Source organism: Ochotona curzoniae, unplaced genomic scaffold, assembly GCF_017591425.1.
Source record: "Ochotona curzoniae isolate NIBS_2020 unplaced genomic scaffold, NIBS_Ocur_1.0 contig_908, whole genome shotgun sequence".
In the NCBI taxonomy this organism is placed as follows: Eukaryota; Metazoa; Chordata; class Mammalia; order Lagomorpha; family Ochotonidae; genus Ochotona; species Ochotona curzoniae.
Genome location: NW_024466607.1, coordinates 23,662,693 through 23,690,049, shown reverse-complemented (window position 1 = coordinate 23,690,049; position 27,357 = coordinate 23,662,693). Strand labels below are relative to the sequence as shown.

The 27,357-nt window shown below is 39.8% G+C and overlaps 1 protein-coding gene and 1 pseudogene across 1 annotated transcript in view; one reads left to right on the top strand and one right to left on the bottom strand.

The window, feature by feature from the left end:
• The window catches only part of FHIT (fragile histidine triad diadenosine triphosphatase), a 1,216,856-nt gene that overhangs the window by 357,825 nt on the left and 831,674 nt on the right, over positions 1 to 27,357 (top strand). The gene's annotated exons all lie outside the window — the stretch shown is intronic.
• Positions 1 to 27,357, bottom strand: part of LOC121166001 — a 29,694-nt pseudogene that overhangs the window by 2,081 nt on the left and 256 nt on the right.

The window sequence follows — 27,357 nt, the reverse complement described above, 5'->3', positions numbered from 1 at the left end:
CTTCTCTTCCTCCCTCCCTCCATCCTTTTCCTCCTTCCTCTCTTCCTCCCTGCTTTCCTCCCTCCCTTCCTTCCTTTGTCCCTTCCTTCCTCCCTCATTCTCTCTCTTCCTCCCTCTCCCTTCCTTCCTCCCTCATTCTTTCCCTCCCTCCATTCCTTCCTCCCTCCCTCCTTCTATCCTATCTCCCTCCGTCCCTCCCTCCCTCATTCTTTTCTTCCCTCCCTTCCTCCCTTTTATCCTGTGTTCCTCTCTCCCTCCCTTCCTCTCTCTTCATTCTTTCCTTCCTTCTTTCTTCCTCCTCTTCTTCCCTCCTCCCTTCCTTTCTTCCATCCTTTCTCCCTCCCCCTCTTCTTTCCTTCCTTCCTTACTTCCGCTTCTCTCCCTCTCTCCCTTCCCCTCTTCCATTCAAGGTAGAACAACAGACAAAGCAGAAGAGACAAGGACAGAGAAAGATCTTCTCTCTACTGGCTCACTCCTGAAATGGTTACAACAGCCAGGAATAGCCCAGACCATAGTTAAGAGTCAGAAACTTGCTTTTAGTCTCACATAAAGGTAGCAGGTTCCAAGCACTCAAGACTGTCTTTTCACTGCTTCCCAGGCACATTGTCAGGAAGTTAGATCAGAAGAGGAGGAGCCACGAGTAGTCACTCTGATATGGGATGCTTTAACACACTGTGTTATAATGCCAGCCCCTTTCCCCAAACTTTTTGAAGTGCCCTCAGACCTCCCAAAATACAGCCCAGCATCCTACTTCCCCAATAGTCCTCTTCTCATCTGTTTTCTTTACAAAATAAAACCTTCAAGCTCATCATGCTGGTCCCTTTTACAGACCAAATCATTCATTAGCTTCCCATTGTGCTTAGAAGAAAACCTAAGCCACTGGGGTGATATAAGGGCTCAGGATCCTTTGACTCCCTACAACACAGGCTTCTAACTCTGAGCTTATCCTGGTTGGCTGCTCCCAATGGCTGTCACTTCACTCCCTCAGCTTTTGCTTTGTTTAGTCTGACTGCAAACAACTCAAAGTAAGTGTTCCCCCAGCCCTGACCTTTCTCTCTCTTACTCATTTTGCAATCTTAACAATACAGAGCAATTTCTAAGTCATGTGATTTCTCAATAAGTGTTTGATAAGTGTTTGATAAGTGTTTGAGTGAAAGCATTCATTTTCTTGAAAATATCTCCACACTTACATTTTTATTCCCACTTACATTGTTATTATAATAAAGCAATATAGTAGTAATATACTTAACGCTATCTTAAATGTATTTAAATTTGGATCCTTGTGATATCTGAGTGATCTCAAATATTTTGAGACAGAGAGAGACAGAGTGAAGTCCCATTGGTTGGTCCATTCTCTAAATGCCTGCAACTGGGCCAGGTCAGAGTCAGGAGCTGGGAGCCCAACCCAGGTCAGCCAAATGGAGGGCAGAGACTCAGTCATTGGAGTTATCACTGCTGCCACCCAAGATCTATAGTGGCAGGAAACTGGAATCAAGAACTGTAGCTGCAAATTGCACTCAGGCACTTGGATATGGGGTATAGACATCTTTTGTTAAGATTTATTTTATTTTTTAAAATTGGAGTGGCAGATCTACAGAGAGAATCAGAGAGACAGAAAGACGAGAGAGAGAAAGAGAGAGAGAGAGAGAGAAACATCTTCCATCCACTGGTTCATTCCCCAAGTGGCCGCAGCGGCCAGAGCTGAACCAATCTGAAGCCAGGAGCCAGGAGTTTCTTCAGGGTCTCTCCCATGTGAGTTTGAAGGCTTTGGGCTATCCTCAACTGCTTTCCCAGCCACAAGCAGGGAGCCGAAATGAAAGTAGGGCACCTGGGATGTGAACTGACATTGATATGGGATCCCTGCTCATGCAAGGCGAGGACTTTAGCAGCTAGGTTACCACGCTAGGCTTACGAGATAGCCTTCTTAACCAGAATCCTAACTGTATTTGAATAACATGTAATTACTAACTGTAAGGCTGATTTTTCTGTAGTGCTGGTGGATTGCTTTTGTGGCTGAATTAAGGTGAAAAGATAAACAATGCCTTCTCCATGATCTGTAATTCCACAGCACAGCTACCTGTGTGCAACTGACTTTCTGGTTAACCTATTGGATGCTGGCACTGTGAAGTGACTAGAATTGAGTTTTAGAGCCAGAAAGACCTGAGCTAAGCTCCATGTGTGCCATTCATTGTCAGGGTAGGTAAGATTGTGTACAAGTTACTCATCCTTCTGTGCCTTGTTTCCTCTAATGTAGTAACAAAGCAGAGGTGTCTTAATTGCTAGAATTCCAACAATTGTAGAAATTCCTAGGATTGTTACAGGACTATAAGTGTTAAACACATATTCTCTTTACTCTGTATACATCACTGTCCCTTTAATATAAAATCATTCCCTAATCCTCTTTCTTTTCTCTTCAGGCTGCTGTTTCACCAATCTCCTTTCCCCAAGTTTGTTTTATTATTCTTTGAATCTCATGTGCATATCTTGGTTATCGGGAATCTTGCTAGAAGGCTTTCCTGTCCAAGCTGCCCTTTATGTAGTCACATTTGTTCTTTTGTGGAAGCAGCCTGCAGCTCAATTGTGCCCATGACAAATCGCAGACCCATCAGGCTTTCCAGTTGGCATTGTATCTGCCAGACAAATGTACACAGAGCTTTCATGCAGCAAAGCACTTTGTTAGTACTGTGAGCCTCTAAGGGACCATTGAAGTTGAAAGAAAAAAAAAAGTATTACGACCTCATATGATACTCACCCCATTACACAAGGAAAGCCAAATAAGTTTATATGACAAGGAAGTAATGTGTACAGTTTCGATAAAAGAAGCTCAAGCCACAGGAAGTTTTCCTCACTCTGCAGAGATATGATGAGTTCAAGTTTCAACTTCTGTATATTTCTTTCCAGGTAAGTTTAACTAGTATACTTGGAACACATTCCTGGTGCCATTCACTATATTTTATACTTTTAGATGAATTCAGAATTATTAACAGCACAATGTAAAAAAAAAAAGAAAAACAATTTAGGAGCTGTACGCTTTTACTATGACTGGCAGTTTAGAGATTCATTAATATTGATCAACCTGGAAATGTTAAATTTCTAGTATATGAGATGGTTGCCTAGGATTGAGGCTTGTGGTACAGTCAGTTTAGCTGCTCAGTTCCCAGCTACACAGTGCTTTGGACGACACTTCCTGCAAATATACCTAGTAGGCAACACTATCTGTAGGGAATGAAAAGCAGATGGAAGATCTTTTCCTCTGTCAATCTGCCTTTCAAATAAATAAGTCTTCAAAAAAAAATTTTCAGTTGATTCCATTCAGACATACTAATGCACTTCAAAACCTTCATGGTAAAATGGAATTAAGAGAAAATTTATTTTGGTACAAAATAGAAAAACACCTTTAAAATCTATGCATACTTTTTCATAATACAGATTTTCTATAGACTCACAGATTGTATACTCTTTTTTGGTAAGAAAACCCTGTTTTCAGTTGCATTTTCCTACAACCTTTTGGCATTAAAATTATATGTTGTTAGTACTTAAAAACACACACACACATTTACTTGTTTAAACAGAGTGAAACATAAGGAGAGAGAGCAGGGGAGAAGCAACAGAAAGAGGTTTTGTTTCTCTGCTGCTTTTCTCTCTAAATGGCCTTAATGGCCTGAACTGGGTCAGCCTGAGGCCTGAATCTAAGAACTCCATCTGGGTTTCCCACATGAGCCTTCAGCCCCTGCTTCCCCGGCACATGAGAAGGGAGCTGGATCAGAAGCAGAATAGCCAGGATACAAAACAGTACTCTGAACTGAAATGTTGGCATCCCATGTGGAAGCTTAATTTGCTGTGCCACAATAGTAGTTCCTAACACTTCTGATAGTACTGAATAGAGATCCATTTCTTGGTCTCTGGGGCTTTACTATGTGGCCCATTGTTCCTTACTTAACCATGTCTTTTCTTTTCTAAAAATAAATAAATCAGGTCTCTCTTTCATATTATTTGAAACTTAAAATAAGATGATTGAAGGCAGTTAATGTCCTGCCTTGTTTTTAAGACACCAGTAACCTACACATTTGTTTATGTCCCACTTAAAGATGCTGGCCACATCAGTGAAGTGAGATAAACATTTGTGTACATGTGTGTCATTTATGCCTAAGATTCACATATTGGGTAGAAAACAGAGGCTAAAAATTTGTGAATCCATGAGTTCAATGCAGATCACAGTGGTATCATCATTATAACGGTCTTAAATTCACTGACAGTGAAACTTGAAATGCTTTTCATCAAGTGCAGATTTCTGCTTCTTTCATTTCATTGGAACGTCTAGTCACCCTGGGCTTGAATACCCACATGGCAGCAATGGAATGGGGCAGACTAAATCATGTCATCTGTCGGCAGGGCTTGTCCTCATCTGTCTCCAAATCCCCATCTCTCATACTGTGAATTTGCCTAGAAATGGACTTACATTATGCAAATAATCTGCCTGGATCCCAGAAAACACTTGCGTTTGAGAGCCCTGGTGGAGTCCAGAGAGAGATAATGAAAGAGCTTTACAATGTAGAATAGATGGGCGTTGGATTTTGGGAGGGTTAGGTAGCTGAAGAAGTAATGAGTGGAGGTCATTTCAGGCAGAATAACTTTGATACTGAATCCCACCAGACTTTTCTTTAATGGTGATTATGTTGGTTAAGGAGGCAGATCAGCTGCCTCTTTTTCAAATAAGTGAAAGTGAATTTAAACTTAAAAACTGGTTGCTATTTCTTTCACTTTAAATCTGGTATGCCTTCTTGAGAAGAAGAAAAAGGGGAAAAGTTCTAGTAAGAGTTTGAAATCAAAAGTAAGTAGCTAAGTAGCAATGATGATCTGATAGGTTTATGTGTTCATGAGTAAAGATCGTGTGTTTGTGTGCACCTGTGTATGTGGAAGGGATCAACACTCAGAACAAACAAGAAAGCTTCAGATTAATTAAAGAATAAAGCCTGCCATGGGATATCCCTGGAGTTAACAAGGACTTTTCTTCATAGCACTTGAGCCAGTGCTTTACAAAGGTGCCTGGGCATGCAAAAAGCCTAAGTAAGAAATGATGAGTTTAACTAAGGTCACTTTAAGGGCGTGTTTATTACCAGAGACACTCAATATTCCACAGTGTTCTCAAAATCAGTTTTTGTATGTTCAAAGGCACTTCACAGTGCATGTACAAAATGGAATTAAAAGTTAAAATTATGTCAGCACAAAAAATGAAATAAAGAGATATATAATATCTAAATAATGTATTCATATATAATTTTTATATAACATATAAACATACATTTAAATATATATACATATGCGTATATATATTTCTTAATTAGTTGTCACCACAACATGATTTGGTGATCCTTTTAAGTTGGATGCCCTCTTCACATCAAGTTTAAAATAATGTCTCCAAGAAACCACTTTTAGGAGAAGTTCGTATTTTCGAGTAACTATGTTCCTTTCTGTGGGCTTCTTATTTTTTATGTTAATAGTCTTTCTCTATCATTCAGAGGATAGTTGACAGGATTGGGTAGATTGGGTAAATTTTATTTTGTTTGCACATTGAGTGAGAACATCAAATGGGGAAGTTTTATTTTCCTGGAAAGGCCAAGTCCTTTCCAGTCTGATGTTTCTTTGGTCCTCAGACAGCTGACCATAAGGATTTATTTGTGTTAAATTGAAAACAGATCTCCTTCCCAAGGAAAGGCCCTTTTATTGATCTTGACCTTTTCCTTTTGCTGGTAAAGGCTTGTTGAGCTGCCTTTTAAACAACCCGAAATCACTGTGTTTCCCTTTCTTGTAATCTTTTATTTATCCTGTTCAGAAGCTTTACATGCTTAAAATAAATTTTCTGTGGATACTGTAATCCAGTCTTACTCAGCAAAAAAGGAAGGATACAGAACTCTCGACAAATCTCCTGTGCTGCAAGGGTGGAGTTCAACACCTAATTGTCCCTGGCCTGGCCCCTGCATATGCCTTTCTTCTGTTGTTTCCAGCTGTATCTTAGGAGTTCCCCCCCGCCCCAAAGGTACTCCAGATTTTATTTCTTCTAGTAGTGCCCTGAGAAAACTCTTAAGCACTGAATTGGGATTCTGTTAGCTAGAAGAATCAAGAAATTAATTTCCTTCAAGAAAAGAATGGTATGTGTGGCCCAACAGAATACTGCTTAATGTAATAGGACTCTCAAATGATCAGGGAGCTGATCATCCCCTTACCTGGGGGATGTGAGATTATTGAATTCCAGATTCCTGTATAAATTAACATCCACAGGAGCCATCCACCCTTTATACTGCCAACCATTTCTCTCCCATTTGTTTTTCCTGATTATTCTCGACATGAATGTTTCTGTCACCCGCCAGAGGCCCACACATTTTGGACCAGCTCTGAGTCAGAGAGTAAAAGAATTAATGGGTCAGAACTTAATCCATAACTCCCTAACTCTGTAGATTTATTTTTTAATACTTCATAAACTTTCTATTTTCCTTTTTAATGTAGATTTCCTCCGTGGTGAAGGAAAGGTTTGCCAGTCTTTGGATCTGTCTCATAAAAATGTCTTTAAAGGACAATGTCAGATTATTTGAATGCCTGTAATGCACCTTCATCTAATATTCCTGAATTATCCCAGAACTTGTGTCTGAGTTTGTTCAAATATAAGGTTTGGGGACAACAACTGGTTACATCCAGATGCTTTAAATTTTGCATTCCTCAAGGATTATAAGGCCAATGAACATTGCTACTCTTAAGAGCTGTTAAAAGTAATATTAATGGGGGTATGACTGACACCTAGCAGAACACACAGAAATCTCTGAAGAAATTTTGGCAACAGCATAGTAGGGCTTCTCTATAGAATCACGAAATTAAGTGTCTGTTTTTCAGAATGGAAATGTCTATAGATTCTTTTTTGCCACCTTTGTCCTCTTCTGGATAATTGAATTGGGAGATAAATCAGCCAATGGATTTCCCAGAGAGTTAAGTTTTGAGAAACATATTTTATGAGACACATGTGCTTCACATAAAGCATTCTAACAGCAAACAGGCACAAATGGGATTTTGAAATAGCAGAATTTGCTTTCAGGAAGTGAAAATTATAGAAATGCAATTTACCCAGAGTTGTGAGTTTGAATAGGTTGTACTGTAAAAAATTAGCCATTGTTGAGAAATTGGAGAAGTCTCACTTTTCACCCCAGTGAGTGCATGCCAGTCAGAGAAAAGCTGGCCAGCACCTACAGAACCCACTCTAGTTCCTGCTTTCGCTCCTTACCCATGGTTCTACTAGTGGCACAAAAGCCTCAGTTTATTCACTTCATCTGAAGTGCATTCTCTCTAGAATTTCACATGTAATTGTTGAAGATTAAACATCAAGTTCCCGGCAGGAATTGTAACATAGTGAGTAACACTTGACACCAGCATCCCATATGAGCACAAGTCTGTGTCCTGACTGCTCTACTTCTTGTCCAGCTCCCTGCTGATGGACTGAGGAAGCAGTGGAAGATGGCCCAAATGCCTGAGCCCTTCTTATCCCTGTGGGAGACCTGAATGAGGCTGCTGACTTCTGGCTTCAGCCTAGCCCAGTGCTGCCTGTTTTGGCCATCTGGGGAGTGAACCAGTAGATGGAAGATGTCTCTCTCTGTCTCTCCCTTTCTCAGTCTCTGTAACTCTTTCAAACTTAAAAAAAAAAAACTTAAGAAGTACCTAATCAAAATATGTTGTATAATTTCCCCCTGAAGTGTATTTTCTCATTATTTAAAGAGTTATTTTATTTTTATTTGAAAGAGAGAGTTACAGAGAGAAAGGGAGGGAGATAGAGGAATCTTCTGTCTACTGGTTCACTCCAAAGTGGCTGCAACTGCCAGGTTGGGTAGGTCTGAAACCAGGAGCCAGGATATCATCCTTGGTCTCCTATTTGGATTCATGGCCCAAGGACTTGAGCCATCCTCTCCTGCTTTCCCAGGCCATAAGCAGGGAGCTGGATTGAAAGTGGAGCAGATGAGACATGAATAGGTTCCCATAGGGGATGCTGGCACCATGAACAGAGGCTTAGCCTACTATTCTTGGTGTTGACCCCATATTAGTCAACATGTATAAACAGTCTAAGGAATAAGGACACTGCGTGATGTACAAGGCCATGTGACAGTTGTAATTAGGAACAGAATCATAAGCCAGGAACTTTGGAAGGAAAGCTTCATATTATCAAGAGAGTAATATGATCCTTGATCCTGTGGGAAAATGTGATTAGCTTGTTTGGGTCATTCTGTGTTGGTAGGAAACTGAAAAACATTACTCAGGGGGTAGGCAGGAGCTGTGTATAGCCCCAAGGACAAGCAAGGTTGTTTGAGCAGGTGATGTTATACACAGGAACAGAGAAGCAAGGGACACTTATGGTCAGGGCATTGGAGGCCCTCTTGGTTTACCACAGATGTCAAGGCAATACATAATATCCTTAATTTTAAGACTTCACCAGAGATGAATTCTTAGGTCTAGCCGCCTACTCTCAGCTCATACTGCCTTTGACTGCTTTCATTTTGTCCACTGAAAACTTCTCTCCTGGGTTAGCCCTCATGCCACAACTCATTGTGAAAGTAGCAGAGAATAAGTTAGGTGCTTCTTCAGCCAAAGATGGCTTGAATTCCACTTGTAACATTTACTACTTCTGTAGCCATTGGCAGGATATGTTACATCCCATCCTTGCTTTCATTGTTTAACCCTGGAATATTCGTCTACCTTTTCTGTGACTTTTGAGAAATGACTTAGTTGTATCATTCTTTATGTTGATCACTCTCTGATTTTCTTGCCACCCCATTTCATTATTTCCTAGAGATTTTGCCTGCAGGGTTGAATTCAACATATTTAAAATGTTTATTTTCAAGTCAGTGCTATAGTCTGTGTGACTTGCTCATTAGTGTTAAGGATGTCAATTACTCTGTCATCTTAGCTCAATATTCCAAAGTCACCTCAAGTTTCTTTCTCTTTAAGACCCACAACAACTGTCAATGGCTTTGGTGTCTTCTCTTGCAAGATGACTTCAGGGCATCCTTTCATTCCATTTCCCCAGATTAGCCCTTTTAGTGTTAGGCATCTGGGACTCAGCTCCTAGTTGGGAATGAGGGGACCCACATGGAACCTCAAAGTTTGCATGAAGACTATTTTAAGCTGAAGACATTTAGGATTCAAAAGATAGAAAGAAGATGTCTTGGAGCTTTTTTTATTTTACTAAAAGCTGTAACTTCTGGGAAGTAAGGTTCCCATTAATTCCTTCTGCAGGGCAGTTTTTGCTCCAACAAAGGAATCTAAGGGTAAAGCTGCCATAAATCCTCTCTCTGGGAGCATTTTGTGCCAGTGAAGAAGACAGAAACACCACTTTCAGTGATGTTAACAAACAGAAGCACAATCATTCTTGCGTCCCATTCTTTTTTCTAAAGATGCTCATTTGTTTGTCAATAGAGATCTCTTCCTGTTCCCCCTTCTCCTATTCAGATGGGTACATAAGGTCTCAACTTTAATTACTTAGTACTTTTGTAAACTTCCACATGCACGTGAATAAATGTTTTCCGTTTGTGTTAATCTATAGTTTGCTAGTTTCATTTCTAGGTACATGGGCATTGAACATATAAGGGTAACAGGAGTTTTGTTTTTTGGTTTTTTTTTTCCCCCTTAACAATACCTTTGTCTGCAAAATCCCTTCTTATTCACCACATCCCTGTGGCATAGCTAATGTCCCACTGCCTGATAAATTTTTTGAAGTCTTCTTTCTGGTTGTATTCTCTCTATTCCAAGGCCCCTATTCCTTGTTACTCCCTAGACCAAAGTGAGTTCCTCCACATAGCAGTCAGAGCCCCTAAAAAACTAGTCATAATCACCTTTGAGAATCTGTATCTTTAGCATTTTTAGTCTATAAGGTTGAACTTTTTATTTATTTTAGTCTTCAGGACATATATTGCTCTGAGTCACACACACACACACACACACACACACACACACACACACACACACTTTTTTCTGCCTGGAATACCCAAGCTTCCCTTGCTGGTGTTTCAAAATCTTGCATTTATCTTAAGTCCTGGCTTTGTTGGTTACTAGTTACGTGACCTTGAAAAATCACTTATCCTTTCTTATCCTTGGGTTTCTTGTTTATATAAAGGAAAATATTACAATGTCACATGGTTGTCCATCTAAACAGCCAATGTGGCTCATGCAATCATCAATTTTCACTGATTTATATTCATTACTGCTGTTGTTGCTACAATCACCCCAGCCAAAATTGGCCTTTGCCATCTCTTTGCTATCTTTGTTACTCAAAAGGCAGTTATTTTTACATTGCTCTGTGTTCTGTTCTGTTTAAAAATGTTTCTATCTTCATTAATTGCACTGATTATTCTTCAGAGTTGGGCATTGACTGCTATATTTCTTTATTTACTTAGCAAAGATTTCCTGGCCATTTTGAGACAATGGTGTGCTAGGGACTGAGGATACAAAGCTGTAAAGACTATGTCTGCCATCAGAAAGCTGTGCACTATCGGATAGCACCAAATGTTACCTAGACCTTAGTAAAGACGAACTAGGTGAGAGCCCAGTGGATACCTGACTTTGGTTGGAACTGAGAAGGGCACCTTCAGGAATTGACAATGAAACTGATGTCTGGTAAGTGGTGGGATTAGATGGCTGCAAACAGGGAGGGGAAGGTACAGCAGGATGCAAGAGAAAGGGCATTCAATGCAGACAGCGATATGTTAACATGCGCAGAGGAAAAAAAACAGGATGGTCTTTAGTGAATTACATGAAAAGATATCTTTGATCATGCAAAGAATTAGCAGGAGACAAAACTAGAAGGTAAGCTGAGGCAGATTTTTAAAATATTCTGAATTCTTTCTCTGTTAACAGTGCCTACCTCTGGTAAAGTCAGTAAACTTGTTTGTAGCCTTTGTAAATAAGAAATCCACTTGGTTTACACTTAAGCATAATAGTCAAGGCAATTTAACTGAATAAGAGAGCAAATTGAAACAGCTTACCTATTGTCGCTATATTTTTGACAAACTATGAAGGAGACCCCTGTCCTAACCACATCACATTTATTAGCAAACAAACTCTTGTACTCTATATCACTATGCTGATGCTTCTTTCTCATTCTGTGAAAGTGAAGTTGAAAAACAAAATGTTTTCCATGTTCTACTAGATTTATTCATCCTCTTCCTTTTTTTTCACATTCCCTCAGGATTTGCTCCACCCTGTCTGTCTCTTTCCCTCTCTCCATTTTCGCAAAAGCCCAAGTAATGGATTGGCAGAAACTCAGTTCTTCCACAATGACGATAGAGTAATAATGATAGCCCAAACATTTGTAAGGAAAGAATGACTGATTGTGTGGCAGCGCTGTGGATGGCTGCGATCAGTCCTGTAGGCAGGGTGTCTGAAGGCGTGATCCACTTCAGAAACTGCCCCTGCCAGCACTAAAGAGCTGTTTATGTAGAATTCAGTTTCCCGCCCCACCCCTTCTATTCTCAACCTTGAATCATAAACTTCTGGAAAGCATTGTGAATAATTTATATCCTTTTATTACTTATTGCTTAACTCCCTTTGGGAGTAATGAAGAGAAACATTTGTCTTTTTTACTTGCTCTCCAATGGACTGATTCCATGTCAGTGTAGAGTGATAACAGAGATTTATGACCACGGGAGCTGTCAGTGTGGAAGAGCTGATTGACCTATTGTTTTTGGCTAACCACACCCCCCCCCCAAAAAAAATAGGAGTAGTGGCTAATGAGAATAGATGTTCAATGTATCACCGACTTCAACACAAATCCTTATTATGTTATATTTCTTTTCTTTGCCGTTTCCTTAATGTATTTTCTGTGGTGTCTTATTCAGAATGTATACCTTTAAAAACGACCCAGTGAACATGGAATATGGACTAATGATTACATGGTATATATGACAGTATCCTGCTCCTGGAGATGAGGAATACAAATAGGTTCAGGTCCTTTTTGGATTGCTCTTTCTAAATATCTTCACTCAAAACTGGGAATGGGGGCTGTCACAGTGGCACAACAGGCTAATCTTCTACCTGCTAGTGCCAGCATCCCTTTTGGGTGCCAGCTTGTGTCCCAGCTGCTCTACTTCCCAATCCAGCTCCCTACTTATACCCAAGAAAGCAGTGGAGGACAGGTGAATTCCTTGGGCCTCTGTTCCCATGTGAGAAACCTGGAAGAAGCTCCTGGCTGCTAGCTTTGGACTTGCAACTCCTACTTTCTAAGTAAAATTAATAAATTGTAAATAAATATAGTTAGGAATGACAGTTAATAACAGTCTTGAGTCATTGTGATGATTGGTACATTAGGTTGGTTCTGTAGCATGTTCTTAAGATCATTATCTATCTATCTATCTATCTATCTATCTATCTATCTATCTATCTATCCATCTATCTATGTAAAAGAGACAGAGAAAGGGAGAGAAGAAGAAAGTGAAAGAGATGTTCTATCCACCGGTTCACAGTCCAGATGATAGTGATTGGTCAGGCTGAAGCAAAAGGCCAGGACCTTCATTCTGGGTCTCCCATATGGGCTCAGAGTCCCAAGTACTTGGACCATCTTCTGCTGCTTTTTGCAGGTGTATTAGCAGTAATGTGAGTTAACAATGGAATAGCCAGCACTTGAATTGGTCCATTTTGTATGCTGGTAGAGATTTAATTTGCTATGCTCAATTTTCTGCCTATCCTAGCCCTCAGTTAGGCTGACTCTTTGTTATGGATCCCTCCAGTACCAAATACCTCTTTTTAGATACTTCAGAATCAATTCTAAGATATTTCAATTAATATTTGCTTCTCTACTAAACTTCTGGAGGGAAAGGCATTTCTTTGTTTTGACACAGCTTGATGTCTTCAGCACCTGGCACAGGGGTGTGGTGCTTAGGAAGCAATCAATAAATACACATTGTGTGATTTGATAAATAAATAAAATTCAGTATGATTTTAATTGGAAAAATTCAGTATAATTTGAATGAGAAATGTGCTAAGTAGCCAAGCATTGCAGATAAGTCTTTAGAGGAGGATCCAAGAGTGAGAACATGTTAGATGCTGGCAGGCTGGCAGCAACCTGTGACAACCAAATGCATCCATTGTATTTTATGTTGAATCAGACAGATCTTCATCAACTTCCTTTAAATGGTTGGGCATGGTTTTAACAGACATTGTTAACTATCTCTCTGGGTCTGCTGGAAGGTTGTTTTACTGTGTTACTGAGTTGAGGACTATAAGGGAGAAAATTTTTTTCTTATGTTCCCACGTTTTTGAGAAACTTTTCCTGAATTCCCTATTAGAACGAAATTGTAATGACTTATTAACAAACTGTATGCAAATAAGATTGTTGTTTCCCTTATCCGTTTCAGTTAGCTCCCTTGATTGTATCTCTCCTACTTGCTTAGGAAATATCTTTCTTGGGAATAGGGATGCAATCCATGAGCATATTCTGTTTTTCCTTCAGAATATAATTTCCCATATGCAAACAGTAGTAAACAGTTTGAGCAGGGAAAATGTGGCTTTGGTCTATAGCCGGCAAGGAAAGGCAAGAGAGGGAAACTTTACTAGGCATTGAAAGAGTAGTGTTACTGGTCTCGGGTCTCAAGTCAGAACATCTGTCTGTGTCTCTGGGCAGATTTTGTTTAAGGCCAAAACAAATAGCTCCCCTTCCTTGAGTTCTGACCCCCGGGGCAACAGAAGGGAACTGAGCCAGTCCAACTGCTACTGCTGGAGAACTCATTGTTCTTTTCAGTCTTCTGGGAGCCCCAAATAATTAGCTGTGCAAAGAGCAAGTTGGAATCAGAAGTCCCTCCAGGGTTTTCTGTGTCCAGTCAAACAAAGGGAGCTGAGCTGAAAGATAAATAAACCTGGTGAAAGAGAATGAGGGCCAAGTCTCCTTTCTCTGTCCTCCTTTAAGCCCTGTTGCTTTGGACCAGTGTCCTCAGCTTCCTGGTCTCACAATCCCCTGGGCCTCACATCATATCTCGCCAGAGGGATTTTCCTCTTAATTTAGAAAAGCCCGGAGCTGCTCTTAGATGGGTGCTAGTACTGTATTTTGGGACTTTAGCAGAGTAGGGTTTTGAGGGGGATGGGGTGGAGAGGGAGAGAGGGATTCTTTTCTTCACAGAATATCTAGTATTTTCAATGAGAAGCCAAAAACCTGAACTTCTGTGTGAAGTCATCCTATTTAAAAAAAATGTTAACGGCATGCTTTTACATCAGTTAAAGGTGAAATACAGGCTAAACAAAGCATAGTTACATGGTGCTGAACTAGAGTAAGTCTCATGAAGGCATTCGTAGATTATGTCCTTTTCATCTACCCAAATCAGATTCTAAAACTCCGTCTGGGTCTCCCATGTGGGTAGGAGAAACTTGAGTGCTTGAGGGCTTTCAACCGGGGCCTCCCGCAATACTAGGAACCTGCAGCAGAAATCAGAACTGGGACAGGAAAATAGGCATTCCAGTGTGGGATGTAGGCACCACAGCTGGAATCTTAACCCATGAATATGTCAGTGGCCCACTCTTCAGTGTCTCTCAACTGAAATTTATCAGAGACTTACACTACGCTGATAGCCTCTTGATGTTCATAATAAAATACAGTAATAATAAAAATATCTATTTTCACTGAGCGCATATGAAATGCTTTACGTGATTTGCTCTGTAATCTTACACGCTGAACCTTTTTGAGCATTTCTGTTTTGCAAAAAAGGAAGGAAGCTCAGTGCCTAAAGAGGGGACCCAGGTCAGCTGCTGAGTGGAATCTAATGTAAGCTAGCTGATCCAAGTCCTGCTTGTCATTGTAGCAACACTATGCCTCATACTCTGCTTACTCTAGCAAGGTAGAGAGAGAATGGACACTTTGAGGGTGAGTTCTTCCAAGTGGAAAACACCAAACTCGGTGTCTTGTCCAGCTCCCAAGTTAAGCCTCCTGGACAGACCAGGGAATGGGTGAAAGCTGTAGGTAGCTTCTTTTCCTTGTACACAGCACTTCAGACTCTTCCCAGTCTTCCATCTCCATGTTCTCATGAGCAGTTGCTCTGCAGGGGACTTGGCTAGGCTGTGATTTTCATGACACTCTGTTGTTTGATGTGCTTTTGGGGCATTCTCCTAGGACTTGGAGGCACTCTGAGCTGAGATTCAGAAAGTCAGTTTGGTTTCCTTAATTAAAAGCAAAAGTGGTGACTCATGGTCAGCTTAGGGTACAATTAAACCTAAGTCTCACAAAAGCAGAATGTTGCTTTGCTGCTTGCTAGTCATGAAGCACATTCTTTTGCTTTGTGAAAATACTTTGTTAAAGGCCTTGGAATACTTAAAAACATTCTGTGAGCAGCACAAAGCCTGATTGATATTAGAAAGCTACTGTTTAGTGGAATTCTGTATGTTAATGCTTTCCACTACTAAGCTATCTTTTTTTTTTTTAGTAGGGAGAAATGAATAATAGGAAACAAGAATGTACCCAGCATTTCATACTGACACACTGCTTTCTACATGGGCTACTTCACCGTATTCCTTTTGATTTTTCCAGGCTGTCATCCCAGTTTGAAACCCATTTACTCTTTGGCTAAATTGCTCTCTGATGGGGAACAGTTTTGGAAGCTAGACTGTTGATTTGGAGAAGTGGAGAGTAGCTTTTAGGAAAGTTCACAGCAATCTGCATGCGAGTTCCACTTAATGAGCTATCTTTTAAGGCTTCTGCAGTTGTTTCCTCATTTGATCCTTTGTAAGACCTTGTAAAATGGCTCAGAAAACTAAGGTGATTGGTTTGAAGTCTCACAGTCGCTCCATACTAATGCCTAGATATTATTTCAAGTACTGCCCCTGTGTCTGAATATCCTGTGGGAACTTCTTGACAGTAAGTTAGACTTTTTGGGTCACAAAATTTTTTTAAAGATTTATTTATTTGTATTGCAAAGTCAGATATACAGAGAGGAGGAGAGACAGAGAGGAAGATCTTCCATCTGATGATTCACTCCCCAAGTGACCCTGGGCCACAAATTTTGACCACTTGTCTCAACTGTGGAGAGCTTAAGAATCTGGAGACTTGTTTTATCTTCCTTCCTTCCTTCCTTCCTTGCTTCCTTCCTTCTCTTTTAAAGGTTTGCTTAATCGAAAGTGAATAAGGAAAGAGAGAATCTTTCATCTGCTAGTTCATTCCCCAAATAACCACAACAGTCAGAAGACTGAAACTCCATTCAGGTGTTCCATCTGAGGATGGCAGAGGCCTGAGCACTTGTGCCATAATCTACTGCTTTCCTAGGTACATGGACAGGGAACTGGATTGAAAGTGAAGTAGCCAGTACTCTAACCAGCACTCTGAAGTTGACTCTGGCATCTCAGGTGGTAACCTGATACCACAATACTGACCCTAGGAATGTACTTTTCAAAAATACCACAAAGTTAAAGCACTGTAATGTTTTGTAGGAAGACTTGGAAAGCAGTGCTGTTAAACCACATGCTTTGAAGCAGATAAAAACATAGATTGTTTGGAGATTTTTTTTTTCCTGTTTCGACACAATTATCTCCAATTTTGCCATTGAGCTATATAAAGTGCTTTGCAAAGTAGTGACATTTTGCTGAGTCCTAGTTAATGGGTAAGGGGTGAAGAGGGAAGGACATTTCAAGCATAGTGACTAGGCAGTGGTCACAGAGCTAGGACAACTCCTGAGCTGCCTGAGCTCAATATGTGTGCTATTTAGTTGATTCCTAGTAAAGACGGCCCTAGGATGTCTCCACTGGCCATACAGGGACTGCTATCGTCAATTACATACGGAACACAGATTGTCTCTCCCATTGGTCAGTTTCCTGCGCAGCCTGCTTTAGAACATTCTTACCTACATGGTTTTTCCTCAATTACTTCTGGAAAGAATGGTCAAGCAAGTTGCTGTCAGCTAAGATAGGGCTTCTGTCTACCACATCCTTAAACTCGATTGTAGTAAGGTTAGACTGCCTGTCAGAATTGACAGTTGGTAACAGATAACCTGGCATAACCCTATAGGTGTTGGAGAATTCGTTTTAAAGTAAAATTAAGAACTCTGAAGTTATTTTAAGGCACCACCCATAAACAAGAAGGTTTGTGTCTCTCTAGAGTGCTTCTGCAAAAACATGTGGAAGCAGTCTTTTGAAAGAGGTAAATTCTTTTTTTTTTCCCCCTGTAAGATTTATTTAGTTATATTGAAAAGGCATATTCACAGATACAAGAAACCTCTTCCATCCACTTGTTTGCTGTCCAAATGGCCACAATGGCCATAGTTGATCTGATCTGAAACCAGGAGCTAGGAGCCTCTAGTGGGTCTCCCACGTGGGTGCAGAGTCCTGAAGAAGCTTCCTGCACTGCCCTCCAGGCTACAAGCAGATAGCTACATCGGGAGTGCAGCAGTTGTGACATGAACCGGCATCCACAAGGACCCGTCGGTTGATGGGGAGGATTAGCCAATTGAGTCATCATGCCAGGCCTTGTAAATTTCTTCTGTAGTTTTGATACAACAATTGGTCTGCTCCATCCAATTCCAGGTAATGAAAGTGTATGTGTTGGTGGACTTACTGCTGGAATAATGGTGATGGTACCATTGATTGTTCAAAGTACTATAAATACTTCTATAGTGGTAAATAAGGCAGACAGGAATCATTTGGTTAAAACAAGCAAAATCCAAAGAAGTCAAAAGTTAGCAATGAATCACTTGAAGAATGCTGCTCTTGGGAACTGGTTGAAGTGCTCTAAACTCTTTCACGTCACCCTCTCAAAGGCCACTTTGAAATTCTATGTTCAGTTTCCATGAATTGGATTGCCTTTTGTCGTCCCTGACTCCCTCACCAGTCCCTCTCCGTCCAACCCCCTAGAAGGTGTTTTTCAGGTAATGACTGGTTTAAGAGTTTCCTGGAGGAGGAAGGAATGGAGAATGTCTGGGAGGTTGTAGAGATGAATGGTAATCCTGATTGTATGCAATGCGAATGTCCTTAATGCCCCTGAACTCCAGACCTAAACATGGATAAAATCGTAGATTTTATGTTCAATCTATTTTATCGCAGTAAAAATCCATTGGGCTATAATAAAAGAGAGGCAGTAGTATCGGTCACAATGACAGTGGCTGTTATTTCCACAGTATTTGCTTTACAGGCCTGAAACTTCATGTGGATAAACTTATTTAACTCCTAATAAATCTGTGAAGTGGGCACAGGAATTTTCTCCTTTTCCTAGTGAAAGACTTAGGATTTGGAAGAGTTAAGGACTTGCCAGGGTCACATCATGCACACGTATGGAAACCGGATTTAAAACCTGGTAGGCTCATTCATCGTGTAGCGAGCACACTTAGACTAACCTACTTCTAAGAAAGCCTTTTAAACCTGAGACTCACTACCCACCTAGGTATAAACTGCAGGAAACAACTAAAATGGATCCAAATGACCCCAAATTAACCTTTTTCAGATATATACAGTAGTATCAACAGCAATTACTTTCCCAGTTCACCTATGTCAGCACACAAGAGGGTCCCCCATTACTTTCTTGAGAGCTGATTACCCCAAACATTTCGTTTTCCCTTGATTTAAGGCTATGAAAAATGCCACTTTCCTTTTAGACTATGAACTCTTCACAAGTCAGGGACACTCTCTTCTGTTCATTTTTCTCCTTGGCAGGTAAGTGGTACTCAGTGATATTTTTGTTGAAGTTTATTTCTAGGGTTGTTCGAAGTATCTGTATAAATTTTCCTAATTGAGTAGGCTCAGCATTTGGTATATGCAGATGTAGTCTGTTAATTTCACCTCTGCAATCTAAACTCCAGAAGATACATTGACGGATCCCAACCCAGACTAATTTTGTCCCCCTCGGAACATTCGGTAATGTTTGGAGACTGTTTTGATAGTTGCATCTGAGTAAGTGATGTATGTGATACTTCCTTCTAAGTAGGTAGTGGCCAGGAAGGCTGGAAATGTGCTGAGCACGGGAGTGGCTCTGCCACAGAGGGCTATCTGACCTGAAATGTCAGTGGTGCCAATACCAAGAATTCCTGTTTTAGTGATTTTGTTCTCTCATTCATTCAGTTCATGTGTATTTATTGTCTTTTCCCACTCTATGATTAAAAGATGAGCAAGGCTGCTTGTGTAAGATTACAAAGCTGGTTGGTACAGATTACTGACTTGGACCAGTGTCTGAGGGCTAGCTCTCTTCTGATGCACCAAGATGGCCTCTTACAAGCTATTACTGACTCAAATGCCATCTTTGTGGTCACAGTGGAGCAGGTTCTGCCGAGACCAACAGACCTCTTGATCTGTGCTCAGAGCCCAGAGCTGATGGAAAGGGCAGTGATCTAAGACGGCGTGGCTTATTCAGGTTACTGCAGGCCCCAGGCTTGGGCTTCCTCAGCTCCAGACCATTTCCTGGCTTTCCTTGTCTGCTACAGGCTGTTGCTGGGCTAGTCACTCTTCGCTGAACTGTAACGCTGTATCAGCCACCCTGTTTTCACAGTGCCTCCTAAGCCACCTTACGGACTTTGTTGAAAGAATTATCATGTTCACACAGCTATGTGTTTGCAGTAGGCTTAGGACTGTGTTCAGATTTGAGTACTGGCAGCCTTTAATGCAATCTGCTTTTCACAACACTGTGAGTTCTCTGCATCTGTTTCATTTCTTTGTGTGACTTCTTGCTGCCCCCTGCATTTGGTTAGCCTCAGGATGTAGAGTCCAAGTTGAGCCTAACAGGTACTGTGATATGCTCAAGATGATAACATTTGTGGATTTTAATCAAGCAAGAGCAACTTAATGCAAATGATCCTTTAGCTGAGGCTGATAAACTGAGCTGCTCAATATTATTGTCCCAAATATTAGTTCAATGCTCATGGCCTGTATAAATGGCTTTCCTTGGGGGGTTAGGTTAGGAAAAAATCAATAAAAAGCAGCCGGAAATGCAGAAAGAACTGTGTACTTACACTTCATCGCAATGTAACCCTGCCCCCAGCCAGCGTTGTGGCATATTGATTGTTTCTTTTTTCTTTTTTATTTTTTGGGGGTGGCAGCTTACTTCCCCCCACCCTTTTGTCATTTTTAAGGCTTCGCAGACATATGAAATGCCACACTGGCTCCTCCGTCTATTAAATGGGAAATACATGTGAACAAATAGAAGCATTGTGCTGTATAATACAGCTGAAATACAGTGTTATCATCATCCCACTCTGAGCATTTCTCAGGATGGTTTATGTCCCAGCAGTTAATCACTTGCTATTGTTGGTGTACCAACACAATGCTATTAGCAACACAGAATCTGCAGGCTTGTGAATTGAGATTGTCTTCATGTAGGCTTGCCAGAATTTGGATATTTGTAAATGAAATTTGAACAGTGGCCCTTCTTCACAATATAGAATTCAGATAAGTGTCACCAGTCATGGCCCAAGTCTTGTTTATTAATTAAGGCTTTACATAATGTGGCGCCATTTTTAGAAACTGTGGTTTATTGGAAGAAGAATACTAATTACATTTTGCATTTTCTGTAATAATGGGCCAGTGTTTTGGACAATGCAGATTATCTAGACAATACTGTGGCTGATAATGTAGTTTATTAACAAGGAGGCTCTGAATGTTTAATGGGGGACAGATATAGCTGTGAGAGCACGGCATAAATAATATTGCTGGCCAGGCTTGGGCAGTGGTAATATGTTGCATGCTGTTAACCTCAAGAGGTCTCCAAAAAGCTTTTATGTATTCCTTCTATATATTTGTTGACCATTTCTTGATACGTAGGCAGCCAAGTGACCTGAGAAAGGCTCTCTGGTAATTTTGTTTCCCTATTCTCAGCTTTCACTGACAGTTTCAAACACAACAGAGGCTTTTGCATCTGTCTGGATCTTATACCCTGGGTTCTTTCAAGAATAGTTAGTCCTTTTTTGTTTGTTCGTTTTTTTAAAAAAATCTATTTATTTTTATTGGAAAGGCATATTTACAGACAGAAAGAGAGACTGAAATCTTCTCTCTGCTGGTTCACTTCCCAGATGGCTGTAGTGGCCAGAGCTGAGCCAAAACAAAGCCAGGAGCCAGGAGCCTCCTCCAGGCCTTCCACGTGGGTACAGGGTCCCAGGGTCTTGGGCCATCCTCCACTGCTTTCCCAGACTACAAGCAGGGAACTGAATGGGAAGTAGAGCAGCTGGGATGTGAACTGATGCCCATATGGGACTCTGGCTCTTGGAGTTGGAGAATTAGCCAGATGAGCCACTGAGCCAGCCCCAGGAATTGTCACTCTTGTAATGAGCATCATCGTGGATCTCATCTAGTGGTCCTCTATGAGAGTCAGAATTGCCTATCTTCACACAGTGCAATATTTACCCTTTTAAAGGATAACATTGCATGTTTGTTGTCTTCACAAATTGGGGCAACTATCACCACCATCTAATTCTAGAACATTCTCAGTAACCCGAAAGGAAACCCTGTATTTATTGGCAATTGCTATCTATCCTCCTCTTCTATTTGCAGGTAACATCCAATCCATTTTTTAATATATATATATATATCTCCATATATATAATATTGTATATACAATCTATTATAAAATTTTCATTTATAAAATATACGTTACAATATGCATGCTATATATACTATGTATTATACAATGCTATAGTGCATATATGTGTATAAACATATATATTAGATTCATTTATTTTTATTTGAAAAGCAAAGTTACAGAGAGAAGGGAAGACAGAGAAACCTTCCATCCACTGGTTTACTCCTTAAATGCGAGCAACAGGTGGAACTGAGCCTGTCTGAAGCCAGACACTTCTTCCAGGTCTCCCATGGAGTGCAGGAACCCAAGGACTTGAGCTGTCCTTTACTGCATTTCAAGTCTTTAAGTAGTAAGCTAGGTCAACCGTGGAGTGGCTCAGACATGAACTGCACCCTTGTGCAGGCAGAGGCTTAGCCTGCTATGCTATGGCAGAAGCCTTATCTATTTGCAACTCTGTGAATCTCCCCTTTTGTATAATTCTCCCAATTCTGGAGAATTAGTATAAATGTGTTCATAGAAAATGCATTCTTTTGTGGCTGGCTTCTTGCACTTAGTATAATATCTTCAAGATTCTTTTATATGTGACACATATGCATCAGTATTTCTATGCCTTTTAAACACTGTTGTATGTATACACAATTTTTAAACCATCCATAAGTGGGTGGAAATTTGTACTGTTTCTATTTTGGCTATTATAAATAATGCTGCAATGAACATTTCTATAATTTATTTGTTTGTTTGCACTTAACTATTTTTCCCTTCTGTGACATATGCTGGAGTATATCTGGCCTTTATGGTAACTCTGCTACCATCTTGTTAAAATGACCATATTATTCAAATTACCAACTCTGTTCCTATTGGAGCAACTTAACACTGTTTTCCAAAGCACAATTTTGGGTTCCTACTTCTGTTTGTGTGAGTTATCAAATTTCTCCACCTCCTAGGAAATGCTTATTATTGTCTCCTTGTAATTATTACCATTCTAATAGTTGTAGGTAGTATCTAATGATAGAGTTGATTTGCGTTTCCCTAGTGATTCATGTTGTTGAATATTTTTTTCATGTTTCTTTTCCTGTTGGCCAATTGTGTGTATTGTTCATGGGCTATTGTTTTTATTGAGTGTTTTGTTTATGGGTTATTTATTTTATCAATAAGGACACAAGGGCATTGAGAGGACTTGCTGGACTGAGTTTTCTAACTCAATGATGCAAATGCTTAGAGGTTCATCATCTAATAATAACTCAAGTTATTTGCATTTAATCATTGTTCTTTTGTTCACAAATTGCAGAAACCTAGCTATAATATTTTCTTCATGAAAGTATGAGGTTTTTTTGCCTATCTATAAAATTAAGAGCTGTTTGCCTTTAGGAATGACTGAGTCTAGATGCTTAAAAATGCTTCAGAAATTTTCAAATTTTGGTTTGAATCTTTTGGTTTTCTTTTAATGGGTTGGTGTTGTATTTGAATAGATCTCTTGCTGGTTGTTTAGATGGTGCTTTAATATTTTGATACTATTTAGACAGATAAATTACCCCCCAAAAAAGTGGCTTATATTGGCTTATAGTTCTGTGGATGGATTCAAATCCATGATTTTCTCTGTGGTGAGGATGGTGAGTAGTAATGGTGGGCGCATGTGTTTGAATGAGAGGTTAATCTAGAATCAGGTACAAGAAATAGTCCTTTTGTTAACTCTTTCGTAAAACACATCCCCAGTGCCTTAACAGCCTCCTATCAGGCCTCACCTACTAAAGGTTCTGTTTTCTCTAGCTGTACCACCTGTATGGACCTTTTAGTGTCATCCAAAGTATTGGCAAGCTAGCTATACTAGTAGGTGTCCAGAATCTTGAAGTTCAAACCTTATCCACTCAGAATGTCTGAAGGCACAAAAAAAAAAAAAAAGTTTAGAAATAGCTGAATAAAACAACAAAACCCTATTTCTGGGTAATTCATTCACTGTTTTCCAGAAATTAGTTGTGCAAAGGATTGTATTACCTGGAATTAATGGTTGACTTCCTGAATCATTCATCAAATGAAATATAATGATTGATTGCTTCTGCATTTTTGGTGGTAAGAAGTGAATTTAGCTCCACTTATATAGTCTAGGTGCAAGAAAGAGGGTTATCACAGAAGTATAAAATGTTAATACTAACCATACTAAGGAATGCATGCCCGGGAAAGAAAAGAATCGCAGCTGTCCACTGTGCTGCTCAGCACTTACCTTGAGTCTGTGTTTATTATTTTGCATTTCTTGCCTGTAGATTTGGCTTCAGAGGCAAGAGTCTCTGAAGAATTATTTTCAGTCTCTTGTATATAGAAGATCAACCAATCCACCTATTTTTTTTTCTGGTACTGTGGGGTCATTTGTTTTAATAAATGCTAATAAGGCTGCTTGTAGTTAAAGTTAATTGGTTTTTCATTTTAATTCTTGATGCTGGTCAGTTTGTGATTGAGTTGGTTCAAAATGCTGTGGTTCAGTGTTCAAGAAATGAAACAGCTCCTTGAATATAATTAAAATGACTTGTTTGTTTCTTTAAATTAGCACATGACTCTGAAGTCACTTGTAATTTGTCCAGTATGATATGTTTTTTTATGGATTAGTTGAAGCAGGCTTATCACATAATAAATGTTTCCTGTAGGATTAAAATGTAATGGGACTTTTGTAATGGGTTTGTCACCAGTCAGAGGTGTCATGAATAGTTCTAAATCAACATCAAAAAATATGAAAAGGCTCCCATAAACCTAGTTGCCCCTGACACTGCTTCTGGACACCTAATCTATAAATATAATGCAATCAGCCAAAGATTCCATAACGAGTCGGAGAAGGAAGATAGGGAGATCAGAAAACACTTTTTCAAATCTACCTGGATTGATCAACTGAAAGCTGGGCATATTTGTGGTATCACAATCTGCTTTTCCTTATGGAAACTTGAGATCAGCAAACATGAAGTGACTATCATTGATACCCCACAAGTCAGACACTTTATTAAAACATTGTCATAGGCACTCTGAGGTGGATGTCTTTCCTGTTGTTGATTTTGTTGGTGAATTTCAGACCATTTCCAAAGATGGGCAGAGGTGTGAGCATGTTCCTCTGGCTTATACACTGTTGAGAAGCAGCTAATTTTGGTGTTAACAAAATGAATTCCACTGAGCCATCCTATAGCCAGAATAGATATGAAAAATCGTTAAGGAAGTCAGCACCTACGTTAAAATTGGCTATAACTCCTACACAGTAGCATTTGTGCCAACTTGTGCTTGGAATGTTGATAGCATGCTGGAGCCAAAAGTTAATATGCCTTGGTACAAAGAATGAAAATTTACCTGCAAAGGTGGCAATACCATTGGAACCATGTTGTCTGTCAGTTTTAAGTTATTAGTTTTAAAAATCAGTATGTTTTCATGGAAATGACCCAAAATCTGTCCTATAATTTTGAGACCCATTAAAGCAGTGTTTAATGAGAAAATGAAATTTAATGGGTGAACTAAGTCTTTTTTTAGTCATTAGTTTGTAGTCATTACAGTTTTTCTTCTTTCGCTTTCTTGCTGGGTAAACTTTGAACACCTTGCTTTCCCATTCTGTTATTCAACTAGTACAATACAGAGAGTTTGAGGAGCAGTAGAAATTGTGTTGTGTTTACTATTTTTTGAACCTAGAATTGTTTGTGAATCTTCTCTCTATAAATACAATTTTCTGCTCACATGCTAATTCTATGACAGACATAGACAAAATGGAAAGATCTATCTAGAATGCAGTTTTTAAAAAGTTTTGTAAGGTTTCATTCAAGTTTAGCAGAAGAGCAAGTTTAAAAAGGCACAGCACACATATTTCCCATCTCTGCTTCATCTTAAAACTACCTCCAAACATTAACTGTTTAAGTATTGGGACAGTTGCCTTGATTCGTAGTAACAGATGGCTGCTTGTTGAGATGCTCAGATACACTGTCTTCCCTGGCCTCTGCTGATAGGTGTTTTATTTCTCAAGTCTGCATTGTCTGTGGAGATCTGTTTATACTGTTTTGTTTCGGAAATCTATCCAATACAGAATAAAGACTAACACATAGGATTATATAAATAGGCTCTTCATTCACTCATAGTATTCATTTAATGTCTGCAAGGACTACAACACTCTGCCAAGTTCCCAGGTGGGGAAACCGTGGTAAAAGAATCTTCAGCTTTTAAGCTTCGCAGCCTTGGTACAATTAGAAGAGGTGAAAGACTTACCATAGAACACAGAATATGCATATTCAGGCTAAAAAAAAAACAATAATGAGAACAATGAGTGCAATAGAGATCTATGGGAAATCATGTATAAATATTTTCTTATTTATTTTTAAAACAGAGAGATTTTAGGGCCCAGCACAGTAGCCTAGTGAATAAAGCCTCACCTTGCATGTGCTAGGATCCCATTTGGCCACCAGTTCTAATCCCAAGGGCTCCACTTCCCATCCAGCTGCCTGCTTGTGACCTCGGAAAGCAGTTGAGGATGGCCTAAAGCCTTGGGAACCTGCACCTGTGTGGGAGAGCTGGAGGAGGTTCCTGGCTCCTGGCTTCGGATTGGTATAGCTCCAGCAATTGCGGCCACTTGGGGAGAGAATCAGCGGACAGAAGATCTTCTCTGTCTTTCCTCCTCTCTATATATCTGGCTTTCCAATAAAAATAAATAAATCTTAAAAAAAAACATAGGGAGATTTTCCGTTTGCTGGCTCACTCCCCCAGAGGTCCACAACAATCAAGAACGTAGAACTCAATCTGGGCCTCAGAGGTGAACAGTAGTTTATACTGCCTGTGCCATCATCAGCCTCTCAGGCTATAAATGATCAGGAAGCTGGGATGCAAACCCAGGCACTTCAATATGGTATGTGGCTACCTTAATTACACCAATTACAAACCTTACAAATAGTGAAATGTGCATCGTTTGTGTAAAGGATTATTATTAGTGGGGGATATACAGGATAGGCAAGTTAAAGGCAACTAAAAACTACTGGCTGTTGGTCCAGAGGCCTCAGATTTTAGCCACTACACTAAAATATGGATATGTAATATATTGGAAAAAGGTACTTTGTATAAAAATAAATGAACAGTTAGAAATTTTAAAAAATTAATAAAGTGTAAGTTTTCCTGCCTTTTTACAAAGAACAGAAGATCTCACAACATTGTGCCTAAATTGCTCTTGGCAAGAACTAGCTGGGGGCGGGTAGCATTTGCCACCAAACAATTTGTTGCCACAGTCTCTGCTCTCTCTAAAGTCTCCCAACACCGCAGTAACACGGTGATTACCATCAGCACCATGTTTGCCCTGTGAAGACTGCTTTTCTAGCAAAGCTGAAAAATGAGAACTATATTTGAGAAAACTTAGTAAAAACAAAGGTATGAGATTGAAAAGAGTATGCTCAATATAGGTCATGCATATGAGCATCTATTTTTCTTACAAGTAGACCCATTAATTCATTATTTACACTACCTCCTGGTGTGATAGATATTTGAGTTGGCTTTCCTCCTGGGACTAACCAAAAGTACTAGATAGAATGTTAAGAGAGAGTACAGAGCTTGGCACAAAATTCCACTCTGCTTGGATAGACACTCTTTTTTCTTTTTTTTAATCTCATTTTATTTGCAGTGAGGGACATGTGGAGATGATGAACTGAAGAAATGCATTGTGATCTGTGAGAAAACAGTTGGGTGTTGAGGGCCTGAAGTCTGTGGCAATGTGAATTTTTCCTTCAGGTATTCTTTTGGTAAAGACTGAAACGCATCACGTGGGTGATAACACAGCTATATATTTAGAGCTGGCAAGACAATTTTAATGTTGCTCGCATACGTTTAAAAAGCTTACCCTGAGGTCTTAACTCTATTATGGGAAC